Here is a 22,113-nt window from a genome sequence, read left to right on the forward strand (position 1 = left end):
CACATCAAAAACTTTAAAACAATACTACCCATCTGTTACAAAATCTTACAATAAATAGGACATATTTCTTAACTCATTCTATGAGTCTAATAATGATTCCAAACTCAGACAAATATATCACAAGAAAACTACAGATAAATATTCCCTATAAAAAATAGGTGCAAAATTTTTCAATGAAATACTAGCCAACAGAATCCAGCAGCAAATACAAAGGATTTTTACCATGGTCAAGTGGGACTTATCCCAGGAATGCAAAGTTGGTTTATTATTCAATAAATCAATTAATGGAATTTATCATAATAATAGAATTCCTGACAAAAATCATATGACCTATTCAATAGTTGCAGAAAAGCATTTGAGGAAGTCTAGCACTCTTTCATGAAAATAAGACTCAATCAAGTAGGAACACAAAGTAGCTTCATCTCCCTGATATGTGGTATCAACAAAAATCCCACTAGAAACATTATACTTAATGTCAAAATACTGAATGTTTTCTTCTTAGATTCAGGAATTAAACAAGATGCTTACTTTTGCTACTTCTATTCAACATTGTACTGCAGGTTGTAGCCAGAAAAATTAGACAAGAAAATGAAATAAAAATGCACAAATTGGAAAAGAAGAAATAAAACTGTATTTGCAGATGACATGAATTTTGTACAGAAAAACCTAAAGAATCAACTAAAAAACTATTAATATTAGAACTAGATTGCAAGATATGAGATCATTATACAATAAATTTAATAAATGTAAATATATATTGAAAGTTCTACCTTTCATATTTTTAACAATACAAGGATACCTACTGCCATTGTTTCCATTCTACGTTGCGCTGGATGTGCTAACAACTGAAGTAGGCAAAGAAAAAGAAAGGCATGATAACTGGAAAAAAGGATGATGCAGAATTTGTATTTATAAATTCTATTATAATTAATAAGACTTTGTCAAGGTTGCTGGACAAAAATCAATAAAAATCAATATAAGTATAAATTGCAAATTTGCTAGCAACAAACAAAATAGGCAACCTAAAAGAAAGCTCTCAAAATAACACTCAGATGTCAAACATGTATGGATATCTTTAAAAGTGAAGACCTCTAGAAGGAAATTTTTTTCTCTTATTAGTAAAAGTCAGACATAACTCAATAGAGAGCTGTATCATATATTTGCCAGGAAATCTCAGTAGTGTAAAAATATCAATTGTTTCCCAAATTGATGTATAAATTCCATGCAATACCAAATATCTTCCAATAAAACTTCCTTGCAGAAGTGAAAATCCAATTCTAAAATTTAACAGGATATGCCATGGGTCAAGAATAGCCAAGTCTTATCAAAAAAGGAGAACAATATGGAAGATGTGATCTTGCTATATACTAAGACTCATTCCAAAACTATAGTAATTAAGACAGTGTGATAATTACAAAGAGATAGACCAGTAGGATAGAATATAACTATATCTGGGAGCATATTCTTACATATACGGACACATGTATGGTGCATTTTGAATAAAAACTAGGGGGAAAATAATGTATTTTTCAGTAATTGCTTTCAGGGTAATTTAGATATTTCAATTTAGATATTTATATACACATAAAAATGACTCCAACATGTAGTCAGACTCAGCAATCAAGTGCAGGTAGATTAAACTCTCAAATCTGAAAAGTAAAATTTTGAAAAGTTTAGGTGATAAAAAATAATTTCTTAATGATCACAAGGCAGGCAAGGATTTCTTAAACAAGACACACACACACATACACATGTAATACAAAATGTTGCTAGACTCACTATCATTAAAAATCAAGAACATCTGTGCATCAAGTTATATCATAAAATGAGTAAAGTACAAGCTCAAGCTTGGCAGAGTTATTGGCAACATAGAAAATCAACAAAGGGTTAATATGCAAAATGTGAAAGTAACTCCTACAAAGGCAAAAAGACAGCTCTGTAGAAATATGGGCAAAACTCTTAGAATCAATGTTTCATAAAAAAAGAAATCCAAATAGCCAATAAACTAGGGAAAATGTACTCAAGTTCATAAGTGATCAGTTCAGTTCAGTTCAGTCATTCAGTCGTGTCCAACTCTTTGCAACCCCATGGACTGCAGCATGCCAGGCCACCCTGTCCATCACCAACTCCCGGAGTTCACTCAAACTCATGTCCGTAGAGTTGGTGATGCCATCCAACCATCTCATCCTCTGTTGCCCCCTTCTCCTCCTGCCTTCAATCTTTCCCAGCATCAGGGTCTTTTCAAATGAGTGAGCTCTTCACATCTACGCCAAAGTATTGGAGTTTCAGCATCAGTTCTTCAAATGAATATTCAGGACTGATTTTCTTTTCGAATTAACTGGTTGGATCTCCTTGCAGTCCAAGAGACTCTCAAGAGCCTTCTACAGCAACACGGTTCAAAAACATCAATACTTCGTTGCTCAGCTTTCCTTATGATCCAACTCTCACATCCATACATGGCTACTGGAAAAACCATAGCTTTGACTAGACGGACCTTTGTTGGCAAAGTAATGTCTCTGCTTTTTAATATGCTGTCTAGGTTGGTCAGAACTTTCCTTCCAAGGAGCAAGCATCTTTTAATTTCATGGCTGCAGTCACCATCTGCAGTGATTTTGGAGCCCCCCAAAATAAAGTCCGTCACGTTTCCACTGTTTCCCCATCTATCTGCCATGAAGTGATGGGACCAGATGCCATGATCTTAGTTTTATGAATGTTGATTTTTAAGCGAGCATTTTCACTCTCCTCTTTCATCAAGAGGCTCTTTAGTTCTTCTTCACTTTCTGCCATAAGGGTGGTGTAATCTGCCTATCTGAGGTTATTGATATTTCTCCCAGCAATCTTGATTCCAGCTTGTGCTTCCTCCAACCCAGCGTTTCTGATGATGTATCCTGCATATAAGTTAAACAAGCAGTTAAACAAGCCTTGACGTACTCCTTTCCCTATTTGGAACCACTCTGCTGGTCCATGTCCAGTTCTAACTTCTGCTTACTGACTTGCATACAGATAAGTGATCAGGCAAATACAAATTCAAACTAACAAAAAATAGCACTGTGCTTTTATTAGACTGGCAAAAATTATGAAGCCAGTCTATATCAGATGCTAACAGGGACATGCTGCAAAAAGACATTTCATATAGCAATGATTGGCATATAAATTGGCACACTATGTGAGATAATTGGTTAGTAATTTGCTCAAGATATGCAGATCCTATTATCCAGTTATCTCACTAAGAGGAAAATATTTTAAAAACTCTCATATGGATTGGGAATTATATTAGTATCTACATGGTGTCATTTTTCACAATAAGCAACCTGGTGATGGAAAAAATTTTCACATATTGAGGTAAGTATGAGGAAACCATTCTGGCTTATGCATGATTTGACCTGAACAGGCAGATCAAATTGCGTGCTAAGGCAGCTTGACTTGCGTGCTGAGTATGTCTAACTCTGCGACCCTATGGATTGTAGCCTGCCAGGCTCCCCTGCTCACGTAATCCTCCAGGCAAGAATACTGAAGTGGGTTGCCATTCCCTCTCCAGGGGATTTTGCCGACCCAGGGGTTGAACCTGTGTCTCTTAAGTCTTCTGCATTGGCAGGCAGGTTCTTTACCACTAGCTCCACCTAGTGGTAATAAGAGAATGCAGTATCCAGATAATGTCCATTTTGAAGTTAAACTCCTCCTTTCCTGAGATGCCCATTCTAGTACCCCTTGGAAGATAAGATTACTTTCCCAAATGCCAACGTAATGCTAACTCATTGTGTTCATGCTAATCTGTTTCTTCTGAAATCTTGAAAGAATATATCCCTGTCATGCTTGATGTCTTTTGTTCTGAAAAACTATAAAATTTTCCTGAAAACCATGCTTCTCTGGATCATTTTCTCGAAGTTATTTGAGAGGTTTTTTTCTGGGCTATAAACCCTGATAAGATCTTAGATAAAACTAAACTTGCAACTCTCTAGTGATTTTTTCTTCCAGTCAACAATGGAAATAATCCAAGTATCCGTCAGTAGTATAACTGGCAAACAGAACATTATAGAGCAATGAAAATAGAAGAACTGAAGCTATATAGAATACGGGTGAATTTCACAAGCACAATGCTAAGCAAAGTAAGACAAACACAAAACAATGCATAATGTATGATCCCCGTTATATACGTTTCAAAGATAGAAAAAATAATCCGGGTTATATAGTGATACCTGCGTCGATGATTAACCTATAATGAAAGGAAGTGCATGATTATTATGAAAATTGGGCTTCTTCTTTTCTCTAAGTAGGAGAGAAGATTATTTGGTTGAGTGAGGGTGAATGTGAAGCTTCTGAAGTACTGGCAATATTCTATTTCTTGGCCAGGATATGGTTATATCAGTTTTCACTTTATAAATGTTAAGTTGAATGTATAGGTTGTATTCATTCTGTACAGTACTCTTGCCTGGAAAATCCCATGGACAGAGGAGCCTGGTAGGCTACAGTCTATGGGGTCACAAAGAGTCAGACCCGACTGAGTGACTTCACTTTCTTTCTTTTCCTTTTAGAAATTGCAACTCTACTTTTTCTTGTGTACTCTTGACTCTTGCAGTCCTTTAATGGACCAGAACCTGTTGGTCCGGAGTCGACGAGAAGAAAGCAAAACAGAGAAAGAAGCTAATATTTCCTGGTTTACACAGAGAACCAAGAAAACCCTAGAATAGGGTTTGCACCCTGCACGAAGGCACAGGGCGCCCTCTCAAAGAGGTCTTGAAAGCCCGGGCAGGAGAGTGAGCTCAGCGGGTTTCCATGCTCCAGAGAATTAGCCGGAGGGAGGGAGAGAGAGAGAGAGAAAGAAAGACATGGAGACCCAAGCTCTGATGGAGCAAAGGTATTTTATTAGCAGAAATGCAGGCTTATATATCTTTAGTAAGATGATTACTCAGCTATCACACAGGATGAAATTTTATCAATAGCCACAATATGGATAGTCTAATACATACAGGCCACTGACGCTGAAAAGAGTCACTGAAGTGAGTTGCTGACAGGAATCCAACAGACATCCTTTCCCGTGATCTCAGTCCTGAGAACTGCGTGCAGCTCTACTCGTTCCCAGAATAGGAACTGATAAGGAACAGGGAATCCTTGAGAAATGGCACACAAAGGAAGAAATATGTTGGGATTCCTTAAAGTTAAAGGTCCCTCACACTTGACCACATTTTTATTATCTCCTAATTTTTATCCACCAGTTATCTGCCTGTTCACTCACTCACTCACTGCATTTTTAGTCCCTCCTCGAGTGGTACCTTATGATTTTTAAATATGATAATGTCTCTTCAGCTTTAAAACAATATGAACAACACCTACAATAGTAGCAATAATGAAATATTATTGTTTCTGATTTCAGTTATTTCTCCAAATCATGCTATACTACTACCTCTATTTACTACAGTTTTGTTTGTATGTTCACTGATCTCTTGAAAGTATTTTTTTTTCAAAGATAACCAATGATATAAAAAACCAAATTCCACGGCATTTTTAGTGTCTTTAAAAACCAGCATTTTATTGATTTGTGCACATATACATACATGCATGCATGTGTGCATGCTAAGTCGCTTCAGTCATGTCCTCTGTTTGACCCCATGGACTGCTGCCCACCAGGCTCCTCTGTCCATGGGATTCTCTAGGCAAGAATACTGGAGTGGGTTGCCATGCCCTCATTCATGGGATCTTCTTGACCCAGGGGATTGAACTTGCGTCTCCTACATCTCCTGGATTGTCAGGTGAGTTCTTTACTACCAGCACCACCTGGGAAGCCCGTACACATACATACATACATACATACATACATACATATATATATATATATATATATATATCTTTACATATTAAATATTTCTGAAAAGGCATGATGTAAAGAAATCTAATTCATTTTTATTCAAGCCAGTGTGTATTAAACTAATTAGATTCTTTATACAAACATGCAGCAGAGACCCATTACTATCCCAGTTCATTTCAGAAATACTAATCTAAAAGTTATCCTATCTTCAAGTGAATATAAGGTCTTGGTTATGAAATATAATTCAATGTAAATAAGCATGTACTTAATTATTGGTATTCAGTCAGGATTGTGTAATGCTGAGATGCATGGCAGTAATTGTGGAAGATAAGAAAAAAGTACAAACTGTGTTTAGTACTGCCTATTATATAGGGAGCAAAGGAAAAAATGAAGCACTAAGTAAGCCCTTAATATCAATAGAATGTGCATTCAATAACATCCTATTAGAATATTAGGTAAATCAGAAAGTGTCTGTCACTCTGGTAACATGGAAAGGTCGTTATCACCCATACCCAGGATAAAGCTTGCTTATGAGTGTGTGTTAGTCACTCAGTTGTGTCTGACTCTTGGCAATCCCTCTTTGCAACCTACCAGGCTTCTCTGTAAATGGAATTGTCCAGGCAAGAACACTGGAGTGAGTTGCCATTTCCTTCTCCAGTTGCCATTTCCTTCTCCATTCCCTTCTTCAAAACTTGCTTACCTTATGTCCATCAGACATTAGTCTTTATTGAATCATGTGAATCCCTTTCCAAAAAAAAAAAAAAAGAAAGATTTCAATATACCTTCACATCTCCTGAATACCTTTGACAAGTTAAATAACCTCTCAGAGATTCATTTTCGTCATCTGAAATGTGAGGATAATAAGAGATCATATCTCAAAATATTGTTTTAAAGATTTACTTACGTAATACACATAATACACATACAGATCATAAAACAGTTCTTGACCTCTAAGTAAGTGCTGAGTGAATGTTAGCTAAAATTAACAGCAGTAAAATAATCATCAGTGGGTACCTAATGCCATGGCCCATTCCTAATTTCTATAAACTGGGTATAATCTGAGTTATGGAGTAAAAGTGAACAACACAATAATAGCATAACTGTTTTGATATTTCCCCAGATCTAAATGATCCTACAATATTTTTTCCTAATTTGCAACTTTGATTTTGTCACTCCCTATGTCATGATATGGCCTTCCATCTCTTTCAAACTAAATGACAAATTTATATGGTTTATCACAGCGTTCAATGTGATACAGACTCTGCCTCAAATCTAAATTTCACCCTTAGGTATCACCATTTTTCTACTTAAACCTTCTTCTATAGGCAATTTGTTTTTTCTGATAACTGCTTTCCAAATGTCTCCTATGTGTGTGTTTTTTTTTTTTTTGCTTTTGTTAATGAACTTCTTCTTATATCTCATACATTGTCTTTAACCGACATAGTCCCGCTCCTTAAGATTCCACAGCAATTAGTAAAATGTTCTTTATTGTGCACTATCCATTTATTCTTTCATCAACAAATATTGATGAACAATTACTATTTGAGAATTCTGCTGTAAACACTAGAGATACTCCTCATAAAGTAAAAACTCAAATGGGAAATATAGTCATTTACAAATCACTACAAGTGTGATGCATGTTTAAAAGAAAGAGAAACATTAGCTATAAAAATGTATAACAAAGGAGTTAACACACTCTAGCAATAAAATTTTTCCTGCAAGAAACCGTATTTTAGTAGAGAGAGTTGGAGTAAAAGTTCCAAAGTATTTAGCAAAATGGAGCTGATATTGGGGGTGGGAGTGGAGACTTGAGATCTCCTAGCCAGAGAGAAGACAATGGCACCCCACTCCAGTACTCTTGCCTGGAAAATCCCATGGACAGAGGAACCTGGTAGGCTGCAGTCCATGGGGTCGCTAAGAGTTGGACACGACTGAGCGACTTGACTTTCACTTTTACTTTTCACTTTCATGCATTGGAGAAGGAAATGGCAACCCATTTCAGTGTTCTTGCCTGGAGAATCCCAGGGACGGGGGAGCCTGGTGCGCTGCCGTCTATGGGGTCGCACAGAGTCGGACACAACTGAAGCGACTTAGCAGCAGCAGCAGCCAGAGAGAACCACATATATGAAGGCTGTAAGTCAAAAAGAGTAAAATATTTGTTAGACTAAACGAAATTCAGTATGGCTATAATAGGTGTGATGAAGGGGAAACATTGGGCACTAACAGAAAATATGGGCCTCCCTCATGGCTCAGTTGGTAAAGAATCTGCCTGCAATGTGGGACACTTGGGTTTGAACCCTGGGATGGGAAGATTCTCTGGAGAAGGGCATGACAATCCACTCCAATAATCTTGCCTGGAGAATCCCATGGACAGAGGAGCCTGGCGGACTACAGTCCCTGGGTTGAAAAGAGTTGAACACGACTAAGCAACCAAGCACAACGCACACAGCACAACAGAAAATATAATATGTGAAGGGGCTTCCCTCATAGCTCAGTTGGTAAAGAATCTGCCTGCAATGCAGGAGACCACAGTTTGATTCCTGGGTCAGGAAGATCTGCTGGAGAAGGGATAGGCTGCCCACTCCAGTATTCTTGGGCTTCTTCCTTTGGGGCTCAGCTGGTAAAGAATCCGCCTGCAATGAAGGAGACCTGGGTTCGATCCCCAGGTTGGGAAGATCCCCTGGAGAAGGGAAAGGCTACCCACTCCAGTATTCTGGTCTTGAGAATTCCATCTACTGTATAGTCCATGGGGTTGCAAAGAGTCGGACACGACTGAGCGACTTTCACTTTCACTTTGCACTTTCATTGAAACAAAAGAGACATTTTGTCATAATGATTGTGTTAGGTTTGTTGTGTGTTAAAATAGTGCATATTAGATTAGGAAATATGACAGTTATCTTTGTTTCTCAAAACTTTCAGTGCAAAATTACTTGTGTGTGTGTGTGTGTGTGTGTATATATAAAATTCTCATTTGGAAATTCTGTAACATACAGAGAATTCATCTCCTTGGACCTTACAATACAAAAGTTTTTACAAATTATGCCTTTGTTCATGGAATTTCAAATTTCATGTATTAAATATAAAGAATCTGACCAGATTTAGACACTGTTTTTGTTTGTTTGTTTGTTTTAAAAATGTCTATGTAAGGATATTAATAGGTTTACTGTGTTTTTCTACTTGTTGAAAACTAGTTCAGCTAGTCTAGTTCTACTAGTTAAAATGTATATAAGTTTAAATCTTACAGAGTTTAAATGAAAAAATATATATATCAGAAATTCAGTTAGAAAAACACAATCTTAAAGGATATTATCGGAGAACTAAAAAATAATTCCACCTTCTTATAAATAGAATTCTTTTTTCTAATACGCAGAGAACAATGTACTGCCCCTCCCCTTCACCCCAACCAGCTCCCCAGCCCAGCCACTCCTGCTTCCCTTGCCTACTATCACATTTAAATCCTCAAACTGAATGCCACTTCCTCCATGAAGACTTCTTGCTTACTCCCCTCCTAGAATTTTCTTTTTAATTGAAGTGTAGTTGATTTACAGTGTTGTGTTAGACTCTAGTTTACAGCAAAGTGATTCAGTTATATGTATATTCTTTTTCAGATTCTTTTCCATTATAGGTTATCACAGGATGTTCCCTGTAGAATTAAAATCCTTAGTGGGATTTTATTTTTAACTTAGGCACTTTATTTTAAAGCTCTTGAATGTTTCAGTCATAGGAAATATTGCATAATTTCATTGTTTGATCATTTGTGTATAAGAAACATTTTTCAGTTCCAGTGCCATCTTTCAGCTTTCAACTTGTTGAAAAAGCCTCGGTTATATTTGTTTTATAGTGTTCCATGTTATTGCTCAAAGAGCATATTTTTCCTTGTGAGACTTCAGTCTTCAGTTATGGCCATTTGCTTGTGATCCATGGCCTTGCCTTAACTGACATTAATTGATTTCTGTTTTTTTTTTTAATAAGGCAAAGAAGAAATTCAATAGAAAGTAATGTCAAATAATATAATTTGTGTGGAAGTTGATGCCTTGTTTGTGACTTGTGAGATAGTTAAGATGGTTTTATGTGATCAATTGGTAGAATAGTGATTTTCTGAGAGAAGGGAATGTGCAATCCATAGTCCCTAGAGACCAAACAGAAATGACCCTGTAAGGGCAAAAGTGTTTTTATCCAAACAATACAAAATTCTTTCAAAATGCAGAGGAAAGGGACTGCAAGCTGAGCTTGCTTTTTTTTTTTATCACTCACTTAGAATTTCCATATACACTTTTAACAAGTTACCTATGATTTGCCAGCAAAATTCTTAAAGATATAGCTGCCTCTTCAATTATACAGGTATCCACTCTATTTGACTTGTATTTGAGAAGAAACAATTTTTTATATTTAAACAACCCAATAAAGTTAAAACTTTATTTCTATTCTAACTAATAAAATAGGATAAAGGCAGAAGGTGAAATATTTTTTATATGTAGAGTAAAAGACAATAATATTTCCTACTAGAGATTCCTTAATAGTATTTGAGATATGACTGCATTGCACTGATTGAATGCCAGAGTTGAGTTTTGGCTTTTTCTTTTTTTAGTAATATCACATTATATTTTGAAGTCTTATTTACTGAGGTATAACTTATACTGAGTAAAATTCATCCTTTTAAGTATGCAGTTTTATGAACTTCAAAAATGCATATGACAGGCAAAGTCAAGATACAGAAGCTTCATCAAGAAGAGCAATTCCATTCTATACCTTTCTAGTCAACCCTTCCCAACATGCCGGCCTCTGACAACCACTGGTAATGTTCTATCCTTACAGTTTTACCTTTTACAAAAATGCTATATAAATTGTATTATATAGTATGTAGCTTTCTGAGTCAGACTCTTTCACTTAGTATAAGGCATTTAAGAGTTATATGTGATGGTTTGTGTATAATTAATTATTTCCCTTTTTATTGAGAATCTTTCTATCATGTGAAGTTATCACTGTTTATATAGTCATCAGCCGATGCAGTTACAAGTGTTTCCACTTTTAACTGATTGATACTAAAGCTGCTACCAATATTCACATACAGGTTTTTGTATGAACATAAGTTTTTATTTCTCTTGGGCAAATACAGAAATGAGATTGTAAGCTCAAATGGTTAATGCATATGTAACAATATAAGAAACTGCCAAACGGATTTCCAAACTGACTATATCATTTTTTTCATTCCCATTAGGAAAGAGAGACTCCAGTTGTTCCATGTCTTTACTGTTTGGTATTCAGACATTTTTCCTTTTTTTTTTTTTTATTTTAGACATTCCAATAGGTTTGGAATGATATCTCACTGTGATTTAATTTGCATTTTCCTAATTGGGGCTTCCCAGCTGGCACTAGTGATAAAGAACCCACTTGCCAATGGAGGAGACACAAGAGACACAGGTCGTAAGACATAAGAAAGGCATGGCAAGCTACTCCAGTACTCTTGCCTGGGGAAACCCCATGAATAGAGGAACCTGGCTGGCTACAGTCCAGACACAACTAGAGTCAGACACAACTGAAGTGACTTAGCATGCACACAATGATTAATTGTGCTGCACACCTTTCATGTGGCAATTTGCTATCCATATACCTTACCTGGTGAAGTGTATTTCCAAATTTTTACACACTTTTTATTGGCTTTTCAAAAAATTATTATCTTTGAGAGTTCTTTTCTGTTCTGTTAATCCTTTGTCTAATGCGTGAATTGCAAATATTCTCTTTTACACTTTTGCATAAGTAAAAAGCAGAAGTTTTAATGTTGATCAAAGATGATGTTTTAACTAAGAAAATTTTGTCAAGTCAGGGCCTGAAATGTTTTTACCAGTGTGTGTTGTGTGTGTGTGTATGTGTTTAACAAGTTTGATAACTAGGATCCATTTGTGTGGTAAATGTTGTATTTGATGTGAGGTGTGGGTCTAGCTTTAGTTGCATTGTTTTTTGACTAGGGATATTTATTAATATTTGTCATTTTAGTGAAAACACTATTTTATGTTTATTGAATTGTTTTTGTATCTTTTTATTTTATTTTATTTTTTTATAAATTTATTTATTTTAGTTGGGGGCTAATTACTTTACAATATTGTAATAGTTTTTGCCATACATTGACATGAATCAGCCATGGGTTTACATGTGTTCCCCTTCCTGGACCCCCCACCCACCTCCCTCCCCATCCCATCCCTCTGGGTCATCCCATTGCCCCGGCCCTGAGCCCTTGTCTCATGCATCGAACATGGAATGGTGTTCTGTTTCACATATGATAATATACATGTTTCAATGCTATTCTCCCAGAACGTCCCACCCTCACCTTCTCCCTCAGAGTCCATAAAATTGTTCTATGCATCTGTGTCTCTTATTCTGTCTCGCATATAGGGTTATCGTTACCATCTTTCAAATTCCATATATATGCATTAGTATACTGTATTGTTGTTTTTCTTTCTGGCTTACTTCACTCTGTATAATGGGCTCCAGTTTCATCCATCTCAGTAGAACCGATTCAAATGTATTTTTTTTAATGGCTGAGTAATATTCCATTGTTTTTGTATCTTTTTAATACATATATGTGTGGATTTATTTTTTGGCTTTCTGTTCTCTTCCACTGATATATGCATCAATTATTTGTTCAATACCAGATTGTCTTGATTACTGTAGATTTATGTTGCCTAAAATCAGGTAGTATGAACCTCAATATTTGTTCTTTTGTTTTGGCCATTCTGCTTTCTCTGTTTTTCCATACAATTTTTGAATCAAATGTGATTCAACTAAATTTTCTACTTGGAATTTGATTAGAATTACATAACATCTAGACATCACTATTGAGTATTTTCCATAAAAATGCTATATTTGTATTTATGTAAATTTTTGAAAATCTGTGTCTTGTAGATTTCACCATACATTCTTTGCACATAATTTTTAAAAATGCATACCTAGAATTTTGTTTTTTTGTTTTTAGGTGTTAGTTTAATGGTACTTTTATTCTAGTTTTATTGAGATATAATTAGCATATAGTATTGTACAAGTTTAAATTGTAAAATATAATTTGATACTTGTATATATTATCAAGTGTTTACTAGAATAATAGACATCCTAACAATTGTGAGTTAGTATCTTGTTGTGTATTGTGAATTTGATTTACATTTCTCTCATGATTAGTGATTTTGAGCACTTTTTCATATACCTATTGGTTATTTGAATATTTTCTTTGAAAAAGTTTCTACCTAGGTCCTTTGGGTAGATTATTTTTGTTTGTTTGCTTTTTTATTTTTCATTCTTCTTTTTTTTTAGATTTTATTTTATTTTATTTATTTTTTTTATTATTTTTTTTAAATTTGTTTTGCCATACATTGACATGAATCCACCATGGGTGTACGTTTTCCCCTTCCAGAACCCCCCTTCCACCTCCCTCCCCATCCCATCCCGCCGGGTCGAGACACAGATAAATAGAACAGTATTATGGACTCTATGGGAGAGGGCAAGGGCGGGATGGTATGGGAAATGGCATGGAAGCATGTAAATTATTATATGTGAAACGAATCACCAATCCTGGTTCAATGCATGATATAGGGTGCTCGGGGCTGATGCATCGTTCTTCTTTTTTTGGCTTCCGTTTGAAAATAAAAATACTTTCTCCAATTTTGTAGGTTGTCTTTACATTTTGTATATTGCTTTTTGCTATGTAGAAGGTTTTTGATAGGATATAGTCTTATATGTTGAATTTTGTTTTTATTGCTTGTGTAATATCCAAAACATTGTTCCCATGAACAATGTCAAGGAGCTTTCTCCTTATACTTTTCTTCTAAGAGTTTTTATAGTGTCAGGTCTTACTTACACTATAAATTTTAAGTTAACATTTGTGTTATAAGAAAGGGGTCTAGTTTCATTTTTTGCAGGTGAATATCCACTTTTCCCAACACTACTTATTGAAGAGACTGTATTTTTTTCTCCATGGAGTAGTTTTAGCTCCCTGTTCAATATTAGTCAACTGCATATATATTGCTGGGATTCCAATTTTCTTCTGTTCATTCATCTATCAGTTTTTATGCAGTACTGTACCATTTTGATTGCTGTAGCTTTGTAATATAGTTTGAAATAAGGAAGTGTCATGCCTCCAGGTTTCTTATAGCTCAGGATTATTTTGGTTATTCAGGGTTTTTCTGTGATTCCAAACACATTTTAAGGATGTTTTTCTACTTCTGTAAAAGATCCCATTGGAATCTTGATAAAGATTGCATTGAATCTATAGATGGTGCTGGGTAGTATGCACATTTTAAAAGCATTAATTATTTAATCCATGAAAATGGAATATCACTTCATTTATTTGTGGCTTCTGTTGATTATAGAGTGGAATTGAAAAATAGATTTAAGGGGCTAAATCTGATAGACATGCCTGATGAACTATGGATGGAGGTTCGTGACATTGTATAGGAGACAGGGATCAAGAACATCCCCATGGATAAGAAATGAAAAAAGGCAAAATGGTTGTCTGAGAAGGCCTTAAAAATAGCTGAGAAAAGAAGAGAAGCAAAAAGCAAAGGAGAAAAGGAAAGATATGCCCATTTGAATGCAGAGTTCCAAAGAATAGCAAGGAGAGATAAGAAAGCCTTCCTCAGCAATCAGTGCAAAGAAATAGAGGAAAACAACAGAATGGGGAAGACTAGAGATCTCTTCAAGAAAATTAGAGATACCAAGGGAACAGTTCATGCAAAGATGGGCTCGATAAAGGACAGAAATGGTATGGACCTAACAGAAGCAGAAGATATTAAGAAGAGGTGGCAAGAATACACAGAAGAATTGCACAAAAAAAATCTTCATGACTCAGATAATCATGATGGTGTGATCACTCACCTAGAGCCAGACATCCTGGAATGTGAAGTCAAGTGGGCCTTAGAAAGCATCACTACAAACACAGCTAGTGGCGGTAATGGAATTCCAGTTGAGCTATTTCAAATCCTGAAAGATGATGCTGTGAAAATGCTGCACACAATCTGCCAGCAAATATGGAAAACTCAGCGGTGGCTACAGTACTGGAAAAGGTCAGTTTTCATTCCAATCCCAAAGAAAGGCAATGCCAAAGAATGCTCAAACTGCCGCATAATTGCACTCATCTCACACGCTAGTAAAGTAATGCTCAAAATTCTACAAGCCAGGCTTCAGCAATACGTGAACCGTAAACTTCCAGATGTTCAAGATGGTTTTAGGAAAGGCAGAGGAACCAGAGATCAAATTGCCAACATCCAATGGATCCTCAAAAAAGCAAGCCAGTTCCAGAAAAACATCCATTTCTGCTTTATTGACTATGCCAAAGCCTTTGACTGTCTGTGTCACAATAAACTGTGGAAAATTCTTCAAGAGATGGGAATACCAGGCCACCTGACCTGCCTCTTGATAAACCTGTATGCATGTCAGGAAGCAACAGTTAGAACTGGACATGGAAAAACAGACTGGTTCCAAATAGGAAAAGGAGTATGTCAAGGATGTATATTGTCACCCTGCTTATTAAATTTATATGCAGAGTACATCATGAGAAACGCTGGGCTGGAAGAAGCACAAGCTGAAACTAAGATTGCAGGGAGAAATACCAATAACCTCAGATATACAGATGACACCACCCTTATGGCAGAAAGTGAAAAGGAACTTAAAAACCTTTTGATGAAAGTGAGAGAGGAAAGTGAAAAAGTTGGCTTAAAGCTCACCGTTCAGAAAACTAAGATCATGGCATCCGGTCCCATCACTTCATGGCAAATAGATGGGGAAACAGTGGAAACAGTGTCAGGCTTTATTTTTCTGGGCTCCAAAATCACTGCTGATGGTGATTGCAGCCATGAAATTAAAAGATGCTTACTCCTTGGAAGGAAGGTTATGGCCAACCTAGATAGCATATTTAAAAGCAGAGACATTACTTTGCCAACAAAAGTCCGTCTAGTCAAGGCTATGGTTTTTCCAGTGGTCATGTATGGATGTGAGAGTTGGACGGTGAAGAAAGCTGAGCATCTAAGAATTGATGTTTTTGAACTGTGGTGTTGGAGAAGACTCTTGAGAGTCCCTTGGACTGCAAGGAGATCCAATCAATCCATCCTAAAAGAGATCAATCCTGGGTGTTCATTGGAAGGTCTGATGTTGAAGCTGAAACTCCAATAATTTGGCCACCTCATGCGAAGGGTTGACTCATTGGAAAAGACCCTGATGCTGGGTAGGATTGGGGGCGGGAGAAGAAGGGGACGGCAGAGCATGAGATGATTGGATGGCATCACCGACTCGATGGACATGGGTTTGGGTAAACTCCGGGAGTTGGTGATGGACAGAGAGGCCTGGCGTGCTGAAATTCATGGGGTGGCAAAGAGTCGGACACGACTGAGTGACTGAACTGAACTGAACTGAACTACTCCTTGGAAGGAAAGTTATGACCATCCTAGATAGCATATTAAAAAGCACAGACATTACTTTGCCAACAAAGGTCCGTCTAGTCAAGTCTATGGTTTTTCCAGTAGTCATGTATGCACGTGAGAGTTGGACTGTGAATAAAGCTTAGTGCTGAAGAATTGATGCTTTTGAACTGTGGTGTTGGGGAAAACTCTTGAGAATCCCTTGCACTGCAAGGAGATCCAACCAGTCCATCCTAAAGGAGATAGTCCTGGGTGTTCATTGGAAGGACTGATGTTGAAGCTGAAACTCCAATATTTTGTCCACCTCACAGGAAGAGTTGACTCATTCGAAAAGAACCTGATACTGGGAAGGATTTAAGGCAGGAGAAGAAGGGGACGACAGAGGATGAGATGGCTGGATGACATCATAGACTTGATGGACATGAGTTTGGGTAAACTCCGGGAGTTGGTGATGGACAGTGAGGCCTGGCGTGTTGCGATTCATGGGGTCGTAAAGAGTCGGACATGACTGAGCGACTGAACTGAACTTAACTGAAGATTTCCTTTCAATGCTGAAGAGTTTTCACTGTATAGACCTTTATCTTCTCATTTAAATTTCTTTATAAATATTTCATTCTTTTTGATGCTATTGTAAACAAAATGGTCTTTTTTTTTCTTTTCCAAATAATTTTGTGTTAGTGTATAGAAATGCCACTGATTTTTTTCTTTTTAATTAGTTTTTTTTTCTATTTTTTAACTTTACAATATTGTATTTGTTTTGCCATACATTGACATGAACCCACCATGGGTTTACATGCTTTCCCCCTTCAGAACCCCCCTTCCACCTCCCTCCCCATCCCATCCCTCTAGGTCATCCCAGTGCACCAGCCCCGAGCGTAAGTTGATTTTCTATCCTGCAACTTTATTTAATTTGTTGATTATATTTAATACATTTTTGGTAGACTTTCTATATATTTTTTCATATAATCTGTAGAGATTTTACTTCTTCTTGATTTGGATGCCTTTCATTTCTTTTTCTTGCCTAATTGCTCTGACTAGGATTTCAAATACTATGTTGAATAGAAGTGATGAATATAAGCATCTTTGTATTGTTATTGATCTTAGAGAAAAGATTTCAACTTTTCACCATTGAGTATAATGTTAGCAGTATAATGTTAGTATAATGTTAGCTATGTTAGCTTAGGGCTTTTCTAAGTAGATAATCTCAACTTTTGTTAAAAATGACAATTTATTTCTTCTGTCCCCATCTATTTTATTTACCCTTATTGAACTGGATAAGACTTCCAGTACAATGTTGAGTAGGAATGGTGAAAATAGACATTCCTGTATTATATCCAAAAGGGGGAAAACGTTCCATTTTTGAACATTAAATTTGATGTTAGTTACAAGTTTTTGTGGATGCCTTTATCACCTTAAAGATCTTTCTTTGTATTTTGCTTCCTGAAACTTATATCATGAATGCATTTGAACTCTTTCAAGTGATTTTCCTAAACCAGTTGTGTGGATCACTTGGTTTTATATGTTTAATCCATTGATATGGTGATTTATATTAATTGCTTTTTAACAAATATATTGAAGTATAGTTTACAAATCACAAAATCTACTATATTCTAGTGTATAGTTTAATGTTTTAAGTAATTTTTCCAAGTGGTGTGACCATCATCCTATATCTGCTTTAAAACATTTTCATGCCCATATATCATGCCTTACATATATATGTAACCAGGTGGTGGACACGGTGGAGGCGGAGGGACCCAAGGCAACAGAGGTGGCTGGATCCTTGGAGACAGGGGCACCACAGCAGGGTTGCCTTGCATGTGAGAGGCTCCTGGAGAAGCTGTGGCAGCTGGCTTTTGCTGTTTCCATGGAAGAATGGACCCTGGGACAGTGCTGGTGGTGGTAGTCCTTGTATTTTTCTGCCCTGGCAAGGGGGTTCTGAAAGCCATACTGCTGATGGATGGAGGGGGTGGCAGAAGCTGCAGCTGGTGTTGACATGGAGGAAGAGGACCAGAGAGATGCAACAGAAGTGGGCAGTGACATCATATCTTTTCCTTGATGCAGGCAATAGACCCCAGAGTCCACAAGTGTACTTTCCAGGTATCATCTGCACTTTACCCTGAGCTAACTAGGGGTCACCAACCCTCCACACTTCATACACACTGTGGTATTCGTAATGCTGTGGGTCTCCAAGCTCTGCCAGGGTCTAAAGATTCTGTTATCATCTTCCCAAAGGGTCCCGTTCAAGCAAGCCTACTCTCTAAGCTGGATCTTTTGTAGATCATTCTGGTCCTCAGGGGTATCTATACCTTGCTTCAGGATGTTTCTTCTCCACTGCTGCTTTCACATTCTTGATGGTATTGGCAGTCACCAGGATGTGAAGGGACTCATCTTCTCCTGGCAGCATCTGGCTATCTTTAATCCTTACTTTCCTTTCTTTCACAGAGCCTTTCCCTCCAGTTAGGATCTTGGCATTACATTCCTTTTCTGTGTTCTTCAAAGTATTCCTTCTGGGCCCACTTAGGACCCACACAAAGTTGATTTCTGGATACTCACACTGTGGGATCATTACTTTATTGCACACACATGTTGCTAGAGGTTTGTAATCTTCAAGAGGCTTGAAATCAGGGTTGAGGGAAACCATTTTAGCAATGAGGTTATTCCGCTCCTCCTCAAGCTTCTTGCAGGTGCAGAAGTCACAAGTGTTAAGCCTCTTCCCCTTCACTATTGTATATGGGCTCTGGGGAAGGGGACATGTCCTCCAGGTTAGGGGGGATGCCCAGGTCTCCTGTGCGCAGTTTACAAGTCAGGGTTTCTCTTTGCAGTTGCACTATATAAGCTTTTTCTTGTTACCAAGTAAGTACAGGGGGGATAAATGTAGGCATTACTGGAATCACATTCTTCTTTTCCATTGTGTCTTGGTTCCTGCAGCTCCTCTTCCGCTTCTTACTGGGGAAGTCCAGCAGTGGCTTCTGAACTTTGTGAATATTCTGGAGAGAGCCTGTGGAGCCCACCACCTGGATTGGGCCAGGCCTAGGCAAGAGGTTGGAATTGGTGGCCTCTAATTAGTGGAGCTTTAGCCCTTCTGATGGGTGTTGGGATTGGGCTGACCTTTAGGCCAGGTGAGGAAATGGCACTGAACCTGAAGAGCTGGGAAGTGCTGCAGGGTGCACTTCATTTGTTACTGCAGATGCCCATTTAAAATTAATCCCTATTTTCATTCATCTGTAAATTTGAATTGTCTGGATATTTCAGATTAATGTAATCATGAAGTATATGGTCTGTTGCATCTGGTTTCTTTCACTTAGCATAACGTTTCCAAGGTTCATCCATGTTGCAGTTTGAATCAGTACTTCATTTCTTTTCATGGCTGTGTAACATTCAGTTGGACCCATATAACACATTCGCTTATTCATTCATCAGCTGGTAAATGTGAATATTTTTTTCACCTTTTAGCTATTATGACTAATGTTGCTATGAACATCGATATATAAGTGTTTTCATGAACATATGTTTTTTTTTTTTATTTTCTTGGCTATATACCTGGAAGCAAACTTTCTGAGTTATATGGTTATGATATGTTTAGCTTTTTGGGAAACTGCAAAATTGTTTTCTGCAGGGGGTTGTACAGCTCTACATTGCCACCAACAATTTTATGAGGGTTTCATCTTTGCCAACATGTGTTAGTGCTTCTCTTTTTTATTGCAACCATCTGAATGGTTGTGAAGAAGTATCTCATTGTGAATTATAGTAGTATTTCCCAAATAATTAATGGTATTGTCTTTTCATGTGCTTATTGGCCATTTGTTTATTTTTCTTTTGAGAAATGTCTATTCAAATCCTTTGTCCTTTTTAAAACTGAGTTGTGTTTTATTAGTTGTGAGGTTTTTTTTTTTAACATATTCTAGATACTAGACTTTTGTTAGACATGTGGTTTGCAAATTTGTTCTCTCATTTCGTCAGTTGTCTTTTTGCTTTACAGTGTTCTTTGAAGCATGAAAGTTTTAAATTTCTTTTATTGAAGTTGATTTATGTAAAAGTTTTAAGTTTTGATTAAGCCAAATTTATTTTTTCCTTTGTTGCTTGTATTTTAGATGTAATATCTAAGAGTCCACTGCTCTGTCCAAAGTCACAACAACCCATAGGGTTGTTCTAGCAGTTTTCTATTTTCAGGTCTTACATTTAGGTTTTGATCCATTTTTAAGTAAGTTTTGTATAAGGTATAAAGTGTCAGTACCATTTGTTGAAAAAGATGATTCCTCCCAAACCCCACCACTGAACTGATGTTAATCAATTGTATTTAAATATGAGGGCTTGGTTTTTGAAATTTTATTCCTTTATGGCTTCCTTTTTAACCTCATTTTTATTATTTCTGTTCTACAAGTTACATGTTTATACATTATAACACTTTCAACATAGTTGTGTTAACATAACTATGGCTTTATGGATTGTATTTTAATTCAGACATGAGAAGCAAATAATTATGAATGAAAATACATTGATGCTGTTTTTTATAGTTACCTATTAATATATAACTACCTTCAGTTGAGTTCTTTACTTCTTCACATGAATTGGAATTACTGTCTTGTGCCCTTTAATTTCAGCCTGAGATATTCACTTTAGTTTTGCTGTGGGCTGGGCAGATCTGCTGAGAATGTATTCTCTCAGCTTTTGTTCATACATTATTCTTTTTTTGTTTCTGATATACAGTTATACTAGATATGGAATACTTGGTTCACAATCATTTTTTCTTTCAGCTCTTTCAATATGTCAATCCTGAGTATGTTTGAATGTGATGTTTATAGGTGTGATTCTCTTTTAGTTTATCTTAGTTGAACCTTGTTTCCTGGATGTGTGAATAAATATAAATTTTTTCATCAAATTTAGGAATTTTTCAGACATTACTTCTTCAAATACTTTTCCTGTCCCTTTTCTAGAACTTTCATTACACATAAGTTGACACATAAACATTGTCATGCATTTATCTGAGGCTCTATTTATTTTCTTTCACTCATTATGCTTTCTGTTCCTCACACCAAGTTATCTCAATTGACCTATTTTTAGGTTCACTAATTCTCTTATTCCTAGTTGATTCTGATGTTGAACTCCTCTAGTGAATTTTTCATCACAATTATTGTTCATTTCAACTCTAGGACCTAATTTGTAAATATTTTCTATATCTTTATTGATATTCTCTATTTGATGAGATGTTGTTCCTATTTTATGAGAAGTATATCTAGTGTTCGTAGTTAACACTGTAAAAACTGAAGAGCTTCAAGGTAACAATGGAGCTATAGTTACAACCAGTCCCATCCATTCATGGCAAATAGATGGGGAAACAATGGAAACAGTGAGAGAATTTATTTCCTTGGGCTCCAAAATCACTGCAGATGGTGACTGCAGCCATGAAAATAAAAGATGCTTGCTCCTTGGAACAAAAGCTATGGCAAACCTAGAAAGCACATTAAAAAGCAGACATTACTTTGCCTACAAAGATCAGTCTAGTCAAAGCTATAGTTTTTCCAGTAATCATGTATGGATGTGAGAACTGGACTATAAAGAAAGCTGAACACCAAAGAATTGACACTTTAGAACTGTGGTGTTGGAGAAGACGTTTGAGAGTCCCTTGGACAACAAGGAGATCAAATCAGTCAATCTTAAAGGAAATCAGTCCTGAATATTAACCAGAAGGACTGATGCTGAAGCTGAAACTCCAATACTTTGGACATCTGATGTGAAGAACTGACTCATTGGGAAAGACCCTGATGCTGGGAAAGATTGAAGGCAGGAAGAGAAGGGGACAACAGAGGATGAAATGGTTGGATGGCATCACCAGCTCAATGGACATGAGTTTGAGCAAGCTCTGGGAGTTGATGATGAACAGTTAAGCCTGGTGTGCTGCAGTCCATGGGG

At 36.7% G+C, this 22,113-nt stretch overlaps 1 pseudogene; it reads right to left on the bottom strand.

The window, feature by feature from the left end:
• Nucleotides 1-19,157, bottom strand: part of LOC145535658 (splicing factor 1 pseudogene) — a 121,020-nt pseudogene extending 101,863 nt beyond the window's left edge.
• Nucleotides 19,158-22,113: the final 2,956 nt, after the last annotated feature.

This window comes from Giraffa tippelskirchi, chromosome X (assembly GCF_054371585.1).
Source record: "Giraffa tippelskirchi isolate mGirTip1 chromosome X, T2T-mGirTip1v1.2.pri, whole genome shotgun sequence".
Lineage (NCBI taxonomy): Eukaryota > Metazoa > Chordata > Mammalia > Artiodactyla > Giraffidae > Giraffa > Giraffa tippelskirchi.